The sequence below is a fragment of the Xenopus tropicalis genome, chromosome 5 (assembly GCF_000004195.4).
Source record: "Xenopus tropicalis strain Nigerian chromosome 5, UCB_Xtro_10.0, whole genome shotgun sequence".
NCBI classification, from domain to species: domain Eukaryota; kingdom Metazoa; phylum Chordata; class Amphibia; order Anura; family Pipidae; genus Xenopus; species Xenopus tropicalis.
This window is the reverse complement of record NC_030681.2, coordinates 39,595,464-39,611,631: the sequence shown is the minus strand read 5'-3', so window position 1 is coordinate 39,611,631 and position 16,168 is coordinate 39,595,464. Positions and strand designations below refer to the sequence as shown.

At 46.1% G+C, this 16,168-nt stretch overlaps 1 protein-coding gene across 1 annotated transcript in view; it reads left to right on the top strand.

The window, feature by feature from the left end:
* Positions 1-11,650: 11,650 nt before the first annotated feature.
* The window catches only part of syndig1 (synapse differentiation inducing 1), a gene marked incomplete at its 5' end in the record, with an annotated part of 173,050 nt that continues 168,532 nt past the window's right edge, over positions 11,651-16,168 (top strand). Inside the window, 1 exon segment of the mRNA NM_001097349.1 lies at positions 11,651-12,033.

The window sequence follows — 16,168 nt, the reverse complement described above, 5'->3', positions numbered from 1 at the left end:
GAGTTTTAACTTTCACCCGTTGATAAATACACTTCTAAAAATCCCATAGAGATGAATAGAATGTGAGTGAGTTTTTATTTATTAAGCTCTAAAATCACCTTTTGATTCACATTTTTTAGTAAATGGGCTCCCATTTACTTGATTTATTCAAGTATGTGTTGACCCTAGAGTGATGCAGCCTCCAGTTTGCAGGGAAATTTTTTAAAAAAGTAGTTTTACGAATGTAATGCTGTGTATGGCTAATATGGCATGCGCAAAAAGTAGCACACGTGCGTTAATTAGCGCATGCGACAAGTAGTGCGTGTTGCATGAAATACCGCATGAAAATAGTCCTTGCGACTTAAAAAACATAAACAGCATCGCGTCTAAATTAACGCAAATATCCTTTTAGTGAATAATGCGTTAAGACGCAAAAAATAAGACGTGATAAAATTTTTAACACATACTATAAATAGCGCTCATTTTAACACACATTGGTGAATCAGATCTAATGTGGTATAAATTCAGATTAACCACAATAATTTCTGAAGTTCTAAAATGCCTCGAAAATGCTTTAATTGGTTGTACGAAAATATCGCAATTGCGTCCTGAAAGTCACGATATTTTCGTGCCGAAAAGTTTGTTATGCCTTGAAAAACCTTGCTGGCTTTGATGCCTTCCATGTCTGGCTTTTGAAGCCTTCCACAGGACTCGACTTAATCAAACCTGGTGAAAAGATAGTCCCAAAGTTATAAAAATACAAAATTATATCAAAATTGTTTAGTAAATGTGCCCCTAAGGGGCAGATTCATCAAAGTACGAGTTCCAATCCCAAAATGGGTAAAATTCGGATTAGATAAGATAATTTCTGATGATCACAAATGTCACGAAAATGCTTACGAAAAAATCATATTAGTCACAATAATATTGTATTGGCGATCCGAAAGTCACAACATTTTTGTATCCGAACGATTGTCGGCGGGAAACCCTTTCTGACTTTGATCCTTCAGTGCATGATTTTGGAAGCCTCCCATAGGACTCAATAGCACTCCAATATCAGCTCCAACCTGGCCCAAGGAAAGTCTCCCATAGGGCTCAATGGCACTCTGCAGCTCCAACCTGACCCCAGGAAAGTCTCCCATAGGGCTCGATGGCACGCTGCAGCTCCAACCTGGCCCAATGAAAGTCTCCCATAGGGCTCAATGGCACTCTGCAGCTCCAACCCGGCCCAAGGAAAGTCTCCCATAGGGCTCAGTGGCACTCTGCAGCTCCAACCTGGCCCAAGGAAAGTCTCCCATAGGACTCAATAGCACCCTGCAGCTCCAACCCGGCCCAAGGAAAGTCACCCATAGGGCTCAATGGCACTCTGCAGCTCCAACCCGGCCCAAGGAAAGTCTCCCATAGGGCTCAATGGCACTCTGCATCTCCAACCAGGCCCAAGGAAAGCCTCCCATAGGACTAAATGGCACTCTGCAGCTCCAACCTGACCCAAGGAAAGTCTCCCATAGGGCTCAATGGCACTCTGCAGCTCCAACCTGGCCCAAGGAAAGTCTCCCATAGGACTCATTGGCACTCTGCAACTCCAACCTGGCCCAAGGAAAGTCTCCCATAGGGCTCAATGGCACTCTGCAACTCCAACCTGGCCCAAGGAAAGTCTCCCATAGGACTCAATGGCACTCTGCAGCTCCAACCTGGCCCAAGGAAAGTCTCCCATAGGACTCAATGGCACTCTGCAGCTCCAACCTGGCCCAAGGAAAGTCTCCCATAGGACTCAATGGCACTCTGCAGCTCCAACCTGACCCAAGGAAAGTCTTCCATAGGACTCAATGGCACTCTGCAGCTCCAACCTGACCCAAGGAAAGTCTCCCATAGGACTCAATAGCACCCTGCTGCTCCAACCCGGCCCAAGGAAAGTCACCCATAGGGCTCAATGGCACTCTGCAGCTCCAACCTGGCCCAAGGAAAGTCTCCCATAGGGCTCAATGGCACTCTGCAGCTCCAACCCGGCCCAAGGAAAGTCTTCCATAGGACTCAATGGCACTCTGCAGCTCCAACCCGGCCCAAGGAAAGTCTCCCATAGGGCTCAATGGCACTCTGCAGCTCCAACCCGGCCCAAGGAAAGTCTCCCATAGGGCTCAATGGCACTCTGCAGCTCCAACCCGACCCAAGGAAAGTCTCCCATAGGGCTCAATGGCACTCTGCAGCTCCAACCTGGCCCAAGGAAAGTCTCCCATAGGGCTCAATGGCACTCTGCAGCTCCAACCTGACCCAAGGAAAGTCTCCCATAGGGCTCAATGGCACTCTGCAGCTCCAACCCGGCCCAAGGAAAGTCTCCCATAGGGCTCAATGGCACTCTGCAGCTCCAACCCGACCCAAGGAAAGTCTCCCATAGGGCTCAATGGCACTCTGCAGCTCCAACCTGACCCAAGGAAAGTCTCCCATAGGGCTCAATGGCACTCTGCAGCTCCAACCCGGCCCAAGGAAAGTCTCCCATAGGACTCAATGGCACTCTGCAGCTCCAACCTGGCCCAAGGAGAGTCTCCCATAGGGCTCAATGGCACTCTGCAGCTCCAACCCGGCCCAAGGAAAGTCTCCCATAGGGCTCAATGGCACTCTGCAGCTCCAACCCGGCCCAAGGAAAGTCTCCCATAGGGCTCAATGGCACTCTGCAGCTCCAACCCGGCCCAAGGAAAGTCTCCCATAGGACTCAATAGCACCCTGCTGCTCCAACCCGGCCCAAGGAAAGTCACCCATAGGGCTCAATGGCACTCTGCAGCTCCAACCTGGCCCAAGGAAAGTCTCCCATAGGGCTCAATGGCACTCTGCAGCTCCAACCCGGCCCAAGGAAAGTCTTCCATAGGACTCAATGGCACTCTGCAGCTCCAACCCGGCCCAAGGAAAGTCTCCCATAGGGCTCAATGGCACTCTGCAGCTCCAACCCGGCCCAAGGAAAGTCTCCCATAGGGCTCAATGGCACTCTGCAGCTCCAACCTGACCCAAGGAAAGTCTCCCATAGGGCTCAATGGCACTCTGCAGCTCCAACCTGGCCCAAGGAAAGTCTCCCATAGGGCTCAATGGCACTCTGCAGCTCCAACCTGACCCAAGGAAAGTCTCCCATAGGGCTCAATGGCACTCTGCAGCTCCAACCCGGCCCAAGGAAAGTCTCCCATAGGGCTCAATGGCACTCTGCAGCTCCAACCCGACCCAAGGAAAGTCTCCCATAGGGCTCAATGGCACTCTGCAGCTCCAACCTGACCCAAGGAAAGTCTCCCATAGGGCTCAATGGCACTCTGCAGCTCCAACCCGGCCCAAGGAAAGTCTCCCATAGGACTCAATGGCACTCTGCAGCTCCAACCTGGCCCAAGGAGAGTCTCCCATAGGGCTCAATGGCACTCTGCAGCTCCAACCCGGCCCAAGGAAAGTCTCCCATAGGGCTCAATGGCACTCTGCAGCTCCAACCCGGCCCAAGGAAAGTCTCCCATAGGGCTCAATGGCACTCTGCAGCTCCAACCCGGCCCAAGGAAAGTCTCCCATAGGGCTCAATGGCACTCTGCAGCTCCAACCTGACCCAAGGAAAGTCTCCCATAGGGCTCAATGGCACTCTGCAGCTCCAACCCGGCCCAAGGAAAGTCTCCCATAGGACTCAATGGCACTCTGCAGCTCCAACCTGGCCCAAGGAAAGTCTCCCATAGGGCTCAATGGCACTCTGCAGCTCCAACCTGACCCAAGGAAAGTCTCCCATAGGGCTCAATGGCACTCTGCAGCTCCAACCCGGCCCAAGGAAAGTCTCCCCTAGGGCTCAATGGCACTCTGCAGCTCCAACCCGGCCCAAGGAAAGTCTCCCATAGGGCTCAATGGCACTCTGCAGCTCCAACCCGGCCCAAGGAAAGTCTCCCATAGGGCTCAGTGGCACTCTGCAGCTCCAACCTGACCCCAGGAAAGTCTCCCATAGGGCTCGATGGCACGCTGCAGCTCCAACCTGGCCCAAGGAAAGTCTCCCATAGGGCTCAATGGCACTCTGCAGCTCCAACCCGGCCCAAGGAAAGTCTCCCATAGGGCTCAGTGGCACTCTGCAGCTCCAACCTGGCCCAAGGAAAGTCTCCCATAGGACTCAATAGCACCCTGCAGCTCCAACCCGGCCCAAGGAAAGTCACCCATAGGGCTCAATGGCACTCTGCAGCTCCAACCCGGCCCAAGGAAAGTCTCCCATAGGGCTCAATGGCACTCTGCATCTCCAACCAGGCCCAAGGAAAGCCTCCCATTGGACTAAATGGCACTCTGCAGCTCCAACCTGACCCAAGGAAAGTCTCCCATAGGGCTCAATGGCACTCTGCAGCTCCAACCTGGCCCAAGGAAAGTCTCCCATAGGACTCAATGGCACTCTGCAGCTCCAACCTGGCCCAAGGAAAGTCTCCCATAGGGCTCAATGGCACTCTGCATCTCCAACCAGGCCCAAGGAAAGCCTCCCATAGGACTAAATGGCACTCTGCAGCTCCAACCTGACCCAAGGAAAGTCTCCCATAGGGCTCAATGGCACTCTGCAACTCCAACCTGGCCCAAGGAAAGTCTCCCATAGGACTCAATGGCACTCTGCAGCTCCAACCTGGCCCAAGGAAAGTCTCCCATAGGACTCAATGGCACTCTGCAGCTCCAACCTGACCCAAGGAAAGTCTTCCATAGGACTCAATGGCACTCTGCAGCTCCAACCTGACCCAAGGAAAGTCTCCCATAGGACTCAATAGCACCCTGCTGCTCCAACCCGGCCCAAGGAAAGTCACCCATAGGGCTCAATGGCACTCTGCAGCTCCAACCTGGCCCAAGGAAAGTCTCCCATAGGGCTCAATGGCACTCTGCAGCTCCAACCCGGCCCAAGGAAAGTCTCCCATAGGGCTCAATGGCACTCTGCAGCTCCAACCCGGCCCAAGGAAAGTCTCCCATAGGGCTCAATGGCACTCTGCAGCTCCAACCCGGCCCAAGGAAAGTCTCCCATAGGGCTCAATGGCACTCTGCAGCTCCAACCTGACCCAAGGAAAGTCTCCCATAGGGCTCAATGGCACTCTGCAGCTCCAACCTGGCCCAAGGAAAGTCTCCCATAGGGCTCAATGGCACTCTGCAGCTCCAACCTGACCCAAGGAAAGTCTCCCATAGGGCTCAATGGCACTCTGCAGCTCCAACCCGGCCCAAGGAAAGTCTCCCATAGGGCTCAATGGCACTCTGCAGCTCCAACCCGACCCAAGGAAAGTCTCCCATAGGGCTCAATGGCACTCTGCAGCTCCAACCTGACCCAAGGAAAGTCTCCCATAGGGCTCAATGGCACTCTGCAGCACCAACCCGGCCCAAGGAAAGTCTCCCATAGGACTCAATGGCACTCTGCAGCTCCAACCTGGCCCAAGGAAAGTCTCCCATAGGGCTCAATGGCACTCTGCAGCTCCAACCCGGCCCAAGGAAAGTCTCCCATAGGGCTCAATGGCACTCTGCAGCTCCAACCCGGCCCAAGGAAAGTCTCCCATAGGGCTCAATGGCACTCTGCAGCTCCAACCTGACCCAAGGAAAGTCTCCCATAGGACTCAATGGCACTCTGCAGCTCCAACCTGGCCCAAGGAAAGTCTCCCATAGGGCTCAATGGCACTCTGCAGCTCCAACCTGACCCAAGGAAAGTCTCCCATAGGGCTCAATGGCACTCTGCAGCTCCAACCCGGCCCAAGGAAAGTCTCCCATAGGGCTCAATGGCACTCTGCAGCTCCAACCCGGCCCAAGGAAAGTCTCCCATAGGGCTCAATGGCACTCTGCAGCTCCAACCCGGCCCAAGGAAAGTCTCCCATAGGGCTCAGTGGCACTCTGCAGCTCCAACCCGGCCCAAGGAAAGTCTCCCATAGGGCTCAATGGCACTCTGCAGCTCCAACCTGGCCCAAGGAAAGTCACGATAATGAAGCTTGAATGAATCCGAAACTTTCGTACTTGTTGTGACAATACGTTTTTGTCGCGTAATTTTTGACGCACAGTACAAAAAAGTTGTGCAGAATAAGGTATAACAATCCAAATAATAGATCCTATGTCTGTACAGGTATGGGATCCCTTATCCGGAAACCCGTTATCCAGAAACCTCTGAATTACGGAAAGCTTGTCTCCCATAGACTCCATTTTAATCAAATAATTCAGAATTTTAAAACTGATTCCTTTTTCTCTGTAGCAATAAAACAGTGCCTTGTAACTGATCCCAACTAAGATATAATTAATCCTTATTGGATGCAAAACAATCCTATTGGGTTTAATTAATGTTTTATTGATTTTTTAGTAGACTTAAGGTATGGACATCCAAATTACGGAAAGACCCCTTATCCGGAATACCCTTGGTCCCATGCATTCTGGATAACGGGTCCTATACCTGTATTAAACTTTCAAAACCATGCTATAGGGCCACTGGGCAGGGGAGGAATGGGGCAGGACAGGTGTGGCTTAAATGCACCCATATCCCTTTGGATACTTGTTGGCTTTTTTGCTTTACGACAGGTTAGGGTTGCTACCTGGCCGGTATTCTACCTGCCTGGCCAGTAAAAATGCTGCTTAATTCCAATGTTATTAATAGGGATAAAAAATATAGAAAGTATTTTTTTCCAGAAAAGGTAGCAACCCTACAACAGGTTCAGTAACCCATAACAACCAATTGCAGGTCCCTGGTAACTGAAAACAATTTGTTAAATTGAGTGTCTGTCCTGTAAATCTAGCCCACCTACCCTTAAAAACAACATTTCTGTCCTTGGTATTGCATATAAAAACTGAGAATTATAACAAATAACACACATGCTATTACACTTTATATCTCAACTTGTTGGTTAAGAAATGCCTGTGCTATTTAGGGTCAGCTCTAAATGCTGATATGTCTTCCAATAACAAAAAATAATGTTCATACCAGGGTGCAGAACTGATTGTAATGCAAATGTTTAGAAATACTGCATTATATGTTATATGTTAGGTTATTTATGATTACAGCTGTGCAGCCATGCTAAAATACACAAAATGTTGTGCTTTTTGAGCAATTCATTAAAGGTACTTGTGGTACCTGCCTCTTATGTTGAATCGTGCTCAAGTGCACCCATTAATGCTGGGTAGTAATGAGTGAATCTTCAGGCAAAAAATCAGTGAAACTGCAGAAAGATTTGTAAAATGGCAAAAATTTGTTATTGTGTTGAAGTAAAGGATCTTTTTTTCATGAAAGTCAGTGGGCATTTTTTTGCACCTTTTTTTGCACCTTTTTCCCATGCAAAATGCATTGACATCAATGGGCATTTTTGGGCTGCAACTTTTCTTGTGGTGAATATTTCTGCACGCTTTTTGTCAGTGGCAAAGTTTGATATTATGGTAAACCATGTTTGGTGAAAAGTTTTGGCCACCCTGAGAAAGTAGTTTGAGGGTTCACACAGCAGGTTGTGTTGCTAGGTACCACAGATTTATGCCACGAGAATTACACTCTAAGGCCATTTTAATACTGCATGCCAGAAGTGATGTAATACCCCACTCTTAAAAGGATACAAACAGCTTGCACTCAATTTGCAAATGCCCATGTGCAATTTTGCTTGTTATGATACATCAGGTGCAATCAGCACAACTCCAGGTGTGGCTGCAATTACGTGCGCAATTACATGTGTCAGAGAATTGTAGTTTACACACTGCACTGCTTGGCAAATGACCCTTCATGGCTAATTACACTTATACTGATAGACTGGACTTGATTTTTCCTAGTAATACATTTTATTTGCTTTTTGCCCACACAGACAATGGTAAAAATAATATCAATATAAGATCTAAGATTCCATCTACAATTTGGCATCTTCACTCTGCTTGTCTGTAGAATCTGCAATGTTTGATGTTCCTCAGACCAATAATTTCCATAATATAACTACAAACACCTGGGGGTATTATTCCAGTTCAGCTGGAAAAATACTTTTTTGTCTATTTACTTATATTGCATATATGATTATGAGATAATATATTGCTTCATTTCCCTCATTATTTCTGACCTTGTTTATCATAGTAATAGATTCCGTGTGTGCCATTTCCCTTTCCTGGCAGATCTGACATGTCAGAATATCACATCTCGGTATTTGAATACAAATTCATGGTATGATGAGATTACACACATGCTGATATAGTTAATTTAGGTGAGGGATTTTCCTTTAAGACATATTAGTCAGAAACAGAGAGCAGATTGCTGGAGGGTAACCTCGTCAACATTGTTGGCATTCTGATTGTATTGATTTTCCTTTTCCATCAACGCCAAAGTGCTTTTCTAATGATAGAAAAGGGTATGAATTTCACGGTGTGTTTACTTTACAAATTCAAGCTTAAAATTGCTTTCATGATCATATGATGAAGTCAGCGTAATGGTAATTTTATATAACTTTACTATCACTTGCTTCTAATCATGACCAGAAAATGCTCAAAAAGGATGCCTTAATGATACAGAAAATAATGAGCATTTTTCATCAGGCACCAAGGGAACATGAGGGAACTCCATATTACCATTTTGAAGGTTTGAGCATGGGGATGTGCTGTGTGAAGGTAAGTTAGGAGGCCTAGCAGAGTGCTAGACGTTCAGGGAGCTGGTTAGGGTTGCCACCTTTTTTTACTATTATACCAGCCTTTGGGCCAGGGAAGCAGGTGAGGGTGTCACATGGAGCAGGGAAATAGGAGGAGTGAAGTGGGAAATAGACAGAGCAGGCAGGGAAATGGGCATGAGTTTTTAGAAAATAGGCAGCGCATAGGCGGTAATCCGTGAGCAGAGAGGGTCAGGGAAGGAAGGATTTGTAGGGTAGAAGGGTCATCTGTGGACATAGTAGCAAGTGGAGTCACTCTAAAATGGGCAGAAATGTTGTACTTTGTGACACTTATTATTACAGGTAATTTCACCCAAACAAGATACTTGTACTGTACAGTCACAGATGTTTTGCTGAGTCACGTGCAAGTGTGCCTATAGACCTCAAGGAACCCTGGTGCTACCACCACTCTTAATGTGCCAACCCACAGCACGGTGGGTGCACCAGTTGACACCAAAAGATTGCAGAATCGCATGCTAATGACATCTTAACTAAGCCTTCCTAAACCTGCTTTAAAAAAAAAAAAAAACCTCACTGGTTTCTGACTTGCACTGCACTGGGAAGTCTAACATAGTGAAAAACTTCTTCTATTTCTGAAAGCTCCAGTTCTGTTGTAATTAGCCTGTGATTGGATCTTTCTCCTTGTGGCAATCAGAATGCAGCTTTTGTCACAGTGCATCTATAATATCCCTTTCACCTAACTTCCAGTCCTGGTTTTACTCTTTCCCCCCAGAAAAAGATAATTGTGCTTTTATGGGGGGTTTTTTGCACTTGAAGCTGTTTTTTTACTTTTGTCATCAGGCCCATCCTGTCACCAGTGCTCCGTGTGCAAGCTAAGAGGATGCTCTTGTGCATGTTCCTGGAAAAATGGGGGGGGGGGGGCATGGGCAGCCTCCGGGAAGTCCGGCACTGTTTGTCATTGTTTTGTTCATTTTTAGTTAGTTATGGCAGAGCTCAATAGTTGGGAAACAAACCAATGTTGTGTTTCAGTTGCAAAGTTACAGTGTGGAGGCATGCCTGAACATATGGCATCAATGGCCACTGCCAGCGCCATCTTTCTAACCCAGGCGCCTATAGGCCCCCCTCATTTGTTACCCCCCCGTGCGCGCATGTGTGAACACCCCCGCCACGAACGCACATGTGTGGACATTTAAACTCCCATACGGAGCAGTGGGGAGAGATCCCCATTGCTCCGTATGGGAGGAAAATTTCAAAATTTAGTTGTGGCGGGGGGGCATGCTGCCCCTAAATTTGTGCCGCTCTAGGTCCGGGCCTTTGTGGCCTTGCTACAAATCTGGCCCTGCCCACTGCATTTAATCTGCCTTGGGGGCCAGTATCCACTGAAAAATCAATGCATATAATGTGCTTGGGGTGCCAGTACCCACTGCATCTCACTGCATATAAGCCTGGGGTGCCAGTACCCACTGCATCTCACTGCATATAAGCCTGGGGTGCCAGTACCACTGCATCTCACTGCATATAAGAAGCCTGGGGTGCCAGTACCACTGCATCTCAGTGCATATAGGAAGCCTGGGGTACCAGTACCCACTGCATCTCACTGCATATATGAAGCCTGGGGTATCAGTACCCACTGCATCTCACTGCATATAAGAAGCCTGGGGTATCAGTACCCACTGCATCTCACTGCATATATGAAGCCTGGGGTATCAGTACCCACTGCATCTCACTGCATATATGAAGCCTGGGGTACCAGTACCCACTGCATCTCACTGCATATATGAAGCCTGGGGTACCAGTACCCACTGCATCTCACTGCATATAAGAAGCCTGGGGTGCCAGTACCCACTGAAACTCACTGCATACTACTTTTTAAAACCCCAGAAAAATATGATCCCTATCATAAAAATTAAGGAAACGTGAAGACAAATGAGTGGAGAACCCTGATAATGTGACCTCAGTTAGAGCCTCACAGAAGTGCGTGTATGAATACTTTTACATCCTGAGCATTTAGGGTAAAAAAAACAATCCCACCTGCACTTTTGCAGTTTCCCTGGGAGTCAGTGGGAACCATTAGAGGTAGTTGAAGAGGGTCATTTTTCCGCTATGGCTAATCCGCTAAATTTCAGCTTAGCTTTAGGTCAGTCTATATACAGCAGTGGTCCCCAACCAGTGGCTCGTGAGCAACATGTTGCTCTCCAACCCTTTGGATGTTGCTCCCAGTGGCCTCAAAGCAAGTGGTTATTTTTGAATTCTTGGCTTGGGGGCAAGTTTTGGAGGCATAAAACCAGGTGTACTGCCAAACAGAGTCTCCTATAGGCTGGCAGTCCACATAGGGGCTGCCAAATAGCCAATAACAGTCCTTATTTGGCACCCCAGGTACATGTTTCCTGCTCGTGTTGCCCCCCAAGTGTTTTTACACTTAAATGTGGCTCACGGGTAAAAAAGGTTGGGGATCCCTGATATACAGTATGCCAGGACTCTAGCCTCCCCAAACAAAAAATTCTCCCTCCGCCTATGAAACCAGAGAAGAGATTTCCATGGAAGCAATTGAAATTGTTTATTCCAAAGCTATGTGTTAAGAAGAGAAGAGAAGAGAACCCATTGACAGAACCAGAGCAGTAGCCCAGAGTCATAATATCACATCAGAGGAGACAAGATGTATGTGCCTCCCAAGCAATGATACGCTGCTCTGAGGGAGGCTGTGTTCGCACCGCGCAGTTCGGAATGAGCCGGGCGCTTCTTGCTCTGATTGATTCAAAGGCAGCGCTTGCCCGGGCTATAGGTGGGACGTGCAGGGACTGACCAATCGCTGGGAGCCATGGCAGCCTGCTTATGGCTTGGAACTGAGATTATACATAATGCAGTGGCATAAAACACTTACTATATGACAGCTTTTATTGTATCCAGGGCTGACATAGCTCCCTGTGTCAGAGAGAGAGCGAGAGAATGAGAGGCAGCAGCAGATAGAGAGTAGTGGCTCCCTTTAGGACCCAGCAGGATCCTCCCCTGTCTGTGTAGCTCTCCCGTGCAAGGCTGTAAATTAGTGTGAGGCGAGCAGAGGCTGCTGCCCTTATCTCTCCCACCTTCCCTTCTGCCTCTTCCCCATTCTATCGCTTCTCCCTCCCTCTATTTCTCTCCTCTGCTTGGCTCCACTACTGAATGTGCCATAGGCAGGTACAGGCTGCAGAGGGAAAGTTGGCCCCATCTATAGCCCGTCTGGTCAGTCCGGTACAGCTGGCATCCCTCTCTCAGTGCCATCCCTCTCAGTGCCATCCCTCCCTCAGTGCCCGGACTGTGTATGTGCCAGTCCCGTACCTCCCTGCCGATCCCTGGGCTGCTCCGGATCTGCTTACGAACCGAACCTGCTCCGGCGACCAGAGCCCTGACCGCGTCGATTTCATGGAGAGGATGGAGCGATCTGGACACAATTAGCTCTGGGCTAATTTTCAACTTACTTTGGTGCTGCCTGCCGCGACAGTCGCTCTTTCACCTTGCAAAGGTAAGGTCCCATTGATTCCTGCAGCTGTGCCCTTCAAAGGACATAACATATAAGTCACCTACTGTAGCGCAACTTCTGTCGCTGCTTCTGCTTCCCTCCTTGCTCTGTAGCTGCACAGGTACAACTCCCCTTTATTTATTGTCTCATATCAACTCATTGTAAAGAGACATTTTGGTAAAGAAAGGGTTAACCGTGCCATGTACACTTGCTTTATTATTATGCTGTATGTGTAAAGGCGGCTTTAGGCAGCACTTTAAATACAATTATCATTCCCTTCAGGTGCTGTCCCTGCAGAGCTTACACTCTATGGCCACTGTCATGTACACAGTAGGGTACCCAGAGGACACCTGGTGAAACATGGGGGAAATGTACAAACTCAAGATACAGGGTGCCCCCTGGCAGGACTCCAGTGCTGTCAGACTCTTATTTATCCCTGTATAAGTGAAGCTGGCTCCCAGTACTGTGCCTTAATCAATAAGTGGGTGCAGCACTGAGCACTGGGAAGGCACAGACTGGATCAGAATTCTAGCAAGTGGATAATGCAGCAATCCTACCTGCCATGTATAAGTATACCATTATAATCCATCTATTGGCAGCCTCTCTAAACCAAAATGTCACCTTCTTTCCCTGAATCCTGGGAAATCTAGAGGTTAATATGCATGAGGTTAATATTCATGGTGCATGTAGCGGCGGAGCGGTGCTAGAGCGAAGCCCCAGTAAGGGAATGCGGTGCTTGGCTCTCCCATTAGCACAATACACACATCTCCAGCCAATCGATGCCTCTGTGAGTGGCCAGGATTCCCTCGCTGTCTTTGCAGGCGAGTACTGCAGTTTGTAAACAACAGGGACATGCCACTGTGCCACTCTGACATCATCTGGTACCCAGCTATTCCGCTGTGTGTGGGTCAGCCTGGCAAGACCCTGCCAACTGAAATGCACATATCACTAATATAGCTGTTTACTTATATATTGTAATGGGGTGGGTGTAAGGAATGTAAAAGTTGAATGAGCAGATCATACTGTAGGATTACAAGTGGCATAACTAGATGTTATTGGGCTGCACAGCTAATTCAGTATTGGGTAAGTTGATAGGTTCTACTGGGCCTTCTACACTTCTGGGCCCCCCTGAAACTGCTTCCTCTGTAGCCTTTGTTTCTTTCATTTTAAAAGGGAATTATACCCAAAACTATTTTTTTTTTGCATAATGAAAATTGTAATTCTAAGCAACTTTCCAATATACATTAATTAAAAATGACATTTATTGTGTATGTGGAATGACTATGGAAAGCAGTATTTGTTAATCCCTTTCTGTTCTCTGGTTCCGACTACTGAAGCAATGTAATGGGAGTTAGTTTTCTACCAGGCCTGCTAATCAGCTGCTCCTGCTACATTTTAGTGCAGAGAATATCCCCATCCGGACAGATTCTGTTTGCAATAGCAAATACATGTATAAATAGCCATTATGCATCTATAATGCATGTATGTCAGAAGCTGCTTAGAATGATATTTGCTGTTGTTATACACAAATTAGTTTTTCAGTTGAGTTCCATTTTAATAAAGTGGTGGCAGGTAAATGTAAAGAGTATGCTGATTCTGGGCTGTAAATGTGTTGTGGTGGTAGAACACAGAACCTTCCCTTCTCAAGTTGTAGTTGTTAAACTACATCTATCAGAACCCAGAACTGGGCTGGAGACTTACAGGTGTATAGTATGCCACTGGGAAAACTATAAATGTGGGGTGGGGGTTGTCTCTCTAAAAGTTAGTTTTTATTATACAGTAAGTGGTTTCTATAGGAACACAAGCTCTCATTCTGCATGAATCTAATAGCTTATGGTATGTATGGGAATATTAATTGCATTTAGTCTCTGTCTCTGTGATTAATGACCGTGTCTCTTGCTTGTTTTTCTCCCTGCGAACAAAATGTATAATCAGCTACAGCATGAAACCTTTAAAAGTATAGCTGCGTAGGGGCACCTCTGGCCTCCATATCCATGCTAGCAGAGGAGGTCACATTAATGTTAATGCTGTGAACTTTTAGAGCTGTCACATAGACACAGTGATTATGCCACAAACACGTTTGTAGGCTGCAAGTAAAGCCCCAGGGATGTAGATCATTTATATGGGATGCCAGAAGCTGTCTCTGTAAGGGCTCCGCAGAGCAGGAGATGTTGGTAGGTGTATAGGAAATTTAAGTAACTCACTATATATATATATATATATATATATACAGTATACAGGTATGGGACCTGTTATCTAGAATGCTCTGGACCTGGGGTTTTTCCAGAAAAGGGATCTTTCCATAATTTGGATCTCTATACCTTAAGTCAACTAAATGATAATTTTAACATTAAATTCAATAGGATTTTTTTGCCTCCAATAAGGATTAATTGTACAAGGTACTGTTATTTTTACAAAGATAAAGGATAAAAAGGATACCATTTTAAAAATGTGAATTGTTTGATTAAAATGGAGTCTATGGAAGACGGCCTTCCCGTAATTCAGAGCTTTCTGGTTAATGGGTTTCTGGATAACGGTTCCCATACCTGTAGTTTTGTGTATTATAACAATTAATGCACCCCCTGTTGTTAAATATAAGAATATTAGAATTCACATTGGAGTTGCATGACCTGTATAAAAGCACTTGGCCTTCTATATATATATATATATAATAGGGCATACATTATTCTCTGTATAAATGGTGTTAAGTTATGTCATCAGTTATAATCAGTGCTTAGTGATGAAATTTATGTCACATGATTCACTGAATGAATAATGTTTTAAAATATGAATATATTAGAAGTCCCCTCAGAGTTCCAGGACCTTGGCCTTTAGATGGTGTTGGAAGTCCTTGGTGACTTATATTATCCTTTTATTTTACAATAGGGGGTAAATTATTCAGTATATACTGCTTGCCTTGACCGTGCAAGGAATGCAGCATCGCCTATAGTACAGTAGCAAGATAACAACCTCTGATAGCCTACACAGTTACATATTATATCAATGATGTCCAGCGTCAGAAAAATGGGTGTTTTGTGTGCTGTAATTTATTGAAGAAACATTGGCTGTTTTATTTTTGTGAGCAAAAAAAGAAGAGGTCTGAGCCACGCAATGACCTGTATCTACATAAGAATAGACCTGTATCTAAATAAAGATACATGTGCTGAGCATATGGCACATTGGATGGAGATTCAGAGCCACTTCCCCCTCCAATGAAATCAGAGTGGGCTGTGCCAGGGGCAACATCATTCCAACAACTATGCAGTTAGATAGGATAGGGAGCCCAGCTGTAGCACACATATAACAGCCCCCCAAACTAAATACGTAAGTATTCCATTACTCAGCCTAAACCTGTCTGACCGGTGGATCCTGTGTGTTTTTTTCCAACTGATAGCTGTTATAAGTACATTTTTATTGTTGCAGAAACATGATACAATTTTTCTCTATGATACATTGGTTTATACCATTCCTTATAGTAAGAACAAAATGCCAAAGAAATATTTTTAAAAAATACATTAATAAAAACAACTTTTTAGAAATAGGAGAAATAATTATTATAAATGACTGTAAAAACCTATTTGCTTCTAGGTATTGTAGCAAAAAAAAAAAAAAAAAAAACGCAGTGAAAGCTGGTTGGGTGAAGACTTTGCACCAGTGCCATATTCCAAGGATTTTAACCTTTTTCCTATGCTGATAGTTTTCACCACATGCTCCACCTAGTAGCAGACTTCAGAACCTGTTCCTATGTACTAACCTATCAATTATAAATTGAGTTAAAAATCTATTTATGGATTAAAGTATTTCTAATCCTGAATTATATCACAGTACAGTAATTTAATTCATAAACATTCATATACATTATACATTGTGTGATTTCAACATTATCATGGCATAGGTTTAGGTATGCTTGCATGTATACAAACTAAAAGATCAGTTCAGTTTAGTTCCCATAACAAGAAGAGGTGATACAGTGTTATCAGATTAAAGTCTCACAGCAGCACTACCCCCAAGAGATGTGTATATAGAGCTTCGACAGGTGGCAGAGAAATAAGATGTATCCAGTTGTGTGTGCTCTGCATACAGGGCTATAGAACATTAGACCGGTTATAAATCACATCAGTCCGCTGGTACCTCTGAA